This window comes from Camelus dromedarius, chromosome 12 (assembly GCF_036321535.1).
Source record: "Camelus dromedarius isolate mCamDro1 chromosome 12, mCamDro1.pat, whole genome shotgun sequence".
NCBI lineage: Eukaryota > Metazoa > Chordata > Mammalia > Artiodactyla > Camelidae > Camelus > Camelus dromedarius.
In genome coordinates, this window is record NC_087447.1 from 28,145,521 (window position 1) to 28,149,549 (window position 4,029).

Below are 4,029 nucleotides of genomic sequence, written 5' to 3' on the forward strand. Positions count from 1 at the left end.
ACCCCCTCCCTCAGAATAGAAAATGTAGAAATATGGAAGAAGCAGTTGCAGTTTTTATAAATGGTAAAAGCTGTTGATTTTGCAGTGAATTTTATACATGTTTTATCACAGCAGAGAAATAGTGTTATTTCCAGCTCCTTTTTTTTTTTTTTTTTTTTATTGCTAGTAAGCCTCACAGAATTACAACCAGTGAAATATTCTCCTTTTCCCTTGGGTGGTAATGAATTTCCCAGTGGAAAAGGAGTGGTTTCATGTTCTTATTACATAATAACTCAAATATTTGGCCGTGATGTAGCATAATATTTTTAATTGTCTAATCAAGATGGTGTCTTATATGCTAAAAAGTCCAGATACAGTTTTTTGTATACTAACGGAGAATTATATAGGTAAAGAGGATTATATAGGTAAAATTAAATAGCCCAACGCTCTCATTTGAGAGATGAGTTAAGTGAGACCAGAGGGCTAAGAAAATTGCCCAGATTACACAATCGTCGGAAAAATAATGCATGTACTTATAATGATAATGCCAAGTCTGGGTCAGGCACTCTGCCAGATCCTTCTCATTTCTATGTCACTTAAATCTCACTCCAAGTGCTATTGTTATCTTGTTTACAGGTGAAGCAAGGGAGGCTGGAACGTTCAATTGTCCAGTGAGCTCATTAATATTTATGAGCATCTTCCCTATACTGCCCTCAAGGAGTTTGTCTTAGTGTAGATGCTCGGAGGGTAAATAAACAAATAAACAAATAAATATGTTAATTCAGATGGTAATAGGTAAAGATAGCCACCAAAGAGCTGTGATTAAGACGGAAGGAGATGCTGTATGATCCAGCATATATCTGGAGGGAACTCAAATTCTAAAAGACATATGCACTCCAGTGTTCTAGCAGCACATTTACAATAGCCAAGACGTGGAAACAATATGTATCTATCGACAGATGACTGGATAAAGAAGTTGTATATTTATACAACAGAATACTACTCAGCCATAAAAAAGAGTAAAATAATGCTATTTGCAGCAACATTGATGGACCTGGAGATTGTCATTCTAAGTGAAGTAAGCCAGAAAGAGAAAGAAAAATACCATATGATGTCACTCATATGTGGAATCTAAAAAAAAAAAAAAAGAGAAGATACTAATGAACTTACCTATGAAATAGAAACAGACTCAGAGACAAACAAACTTATGGTTACTGGGGGGAAAGAGTGTGGGAAGGGATAAATTGGGAGTTTGAGATTTGTAGATACTAACTACTATATATAAAATAGATAAACAAGTTTCTATTGTATAGTACAGGGAACTATATTCAACACCTAGCAGTAACCTATATTGAAAAAGAATATGAAGACAAATATATGTATGTATATGTACTACTGGAACATTATGGTGTACACCAGAAATGGACACAATGTAACTGACTGTACTTCAATTAAAAATATTAAAATTTAAAAAAAAAAAAGACTGAAGGAGGGAGGAGGATCAACCCACAACAGGTCTCTCTGAAACTGATATGCCTAAGCTGAGCCTGGAAAGATGAGAAGATGAGTAGTACTCAGTCAGGAGAAGGGGGGCATTACAGAGAAGGAGCAGAGGGCACACAGGACCTGAGACAGCAGGGAATCTGGTCAAAGAACTGGAAGAAGCCTGCTCTGCCTGACATCACAGAGATGGGCAACAGAGGGAATCACAGCCAGGCTTCCTGGCTCTAATATCTGTGCTCTTCCCTTCCCTGTCCCTCCAGGTGAATGAGACCCCCAGGACCATAATCCTAAACCTCTGAGCACTCATAAAAGTTTACCAGTTTGGGATTTGCAGATACACACTACCATACACAAAATAAACAAGGCCCTACTGTACAGCACAGGGAACTATATTCAATACCTTGTAATAGCCTATAATGAAAAAGAATACACATATATAAATGTATAACTGAACCTCTGTGCTGTACACCAGAAGCTAACATAACATTGTGAAACAAGTATACTTCAATAAAAAAAAATTTTTTAAAGCTTACCACCTAAAAGTCTTAAGGTAACAGTAATCCTGACAAAAATCTTCACCTTTACGATTGACCAAGAGGAGACAAAGAGCCCTTTAAGTAGTTTTCTTCATGAACACAAATTCCTATCATGAAAAGGATCATAAAGGAGAAGATGGCTTCCTTCCACACAAAGTAAGACTCCACAAGAGCTGAAGACAGCAGCAGAGTCACCTTCTACTCTCTCCCCAAGGCACGCCAGTTCAAGATAACGCTAGTTCCCCCAAATCCAAGGCTGTTGGAATAATTACTATAAAAAAATTTTTTTGATGCTCCAGTGGCAGTTTAGGCTGCAAGAGTAACAAGTAAGCCTTCCCTTAACACTGGAGACAGAAGAGAATGACTAATTCCTGACCACCGACTACATGCCAAGTAATGTTGTAGACCCTGTGCACGTATCACCTCGTTTTTTCCTCACAGCAAACGAAGATGTTGCTCTTTCAAAAATGTAGCATATAAAATGTAAGATTTTTTTTTTTTACTTAAACTGACAAAACTTAAAATTTAAACTAATTTACTCCAGACTGTAATTTTTATATTTTCTCAATACAACTGCTTTTTCTGAGGTAAAATATCGGGGTAGTGTGGCAGAGTTCATAGCAGGGATGGGAGAGGATTCACTGCCTATTACAATAGACAAATAGCCTCCTGTTTAGTAACCTTTATCGGGAACATTCACAAGAGCAGATTAGTGGTGGATTCTATTCCACCTAGTTGCCAACAACTGGATACATTTGGATGTATCATGATTATTGGAGGGTGGTTACATTTAGGCAGTCATAGATAAAATGTAGAGAAACCTTGTGCTATAACTTAGCATTTAAATAAAGGCTCCCTAAGTTCCAATCTGTAAGCAAAGGCAGATACAACAAAACTCTAAGGACAGTCTCTGGTGTAGGCAAACGATCTGGCACTGATGCAAACACCCCCATCCATCCCACATTCATGTGCTGAGTCAAAATGCTACGGGAATACAAATTCCTGCCCAGCAGACTCCGGGGCTCCAGGCTTGCTTTCAGAGACCGTTCTGTAAGGTGCTGCCCAATTCTCCTTCTCTGCACTAATGGGCAGACTGCCTTACAAGTACAAATCATTATCAAAATAGACCAGGGATTTGACAGTACCTTTCATCAGCAATTTCAAATGCACTAGCTGGATGCTAAGGTAAAATGAATCAACCTGTTCCTAAAAGCAGGTGCTGAGCTACAAGTTAGCTTCTGGGAAAGGCAAGAGTAAATGAGACCCAAGTTCTTCCTCTGAACTGAAGAAAAAAATATTTTAATGCAGAAAGGTGTTACTTTCCTCCATTCCCCCAAGCAGTTCTTAAAATTGAGATCTATTTTTTTTTCCTCTTTTAGCTTTCTTGCTCATTTAAAAAATGCCAGATTAGATTTAAATACCCCCTTAAAAAGTTATATAAGTAGTTGCATTACGGGTATGCCCAACTGATACTTTGCAAGTAAAAGTAAAAACAAAACAAATGAACAAAACAAAGGAATAAAAACAATGAACATTTCTGAGCCCCATAACTTGTCAGACACTGCTATGAAATTTACACATGAACCTGGGTGTAAAATGGAACATTTACTGTTGTCTGAGCTTTGGGGCTAAAATGACACACATATAGACAATGGGAGACACATGCCTCTGCATTCTGAAGGCAGCAGTAAAGGAGGCAGATTAGACAGCCACCGCGGGTGCCCTAGGAGTGGCCACATTAGCCCTTCTGCCTTCAACTTACCACTCCATCCAACTCCTCTAAGGTCAGGTGGAGGAGAACTGACAGCCTAGTGGGCAGTGTGTCCACTTTTCTCCAGTGGGAGAGAGGAGGTAGGTGGTTCCCTAATGCCCACCAGTCAAGAGACACAGAGCAACAAGATAAAAACTCACAGATATCTAGAACTAGAACGCCTGAAAAAAGAAAAGACAGACATCTCCCTCCAAGGTTCAATGTTTGGTAGCCCAGAAAAACCCATGGGCCCAGCTCAGT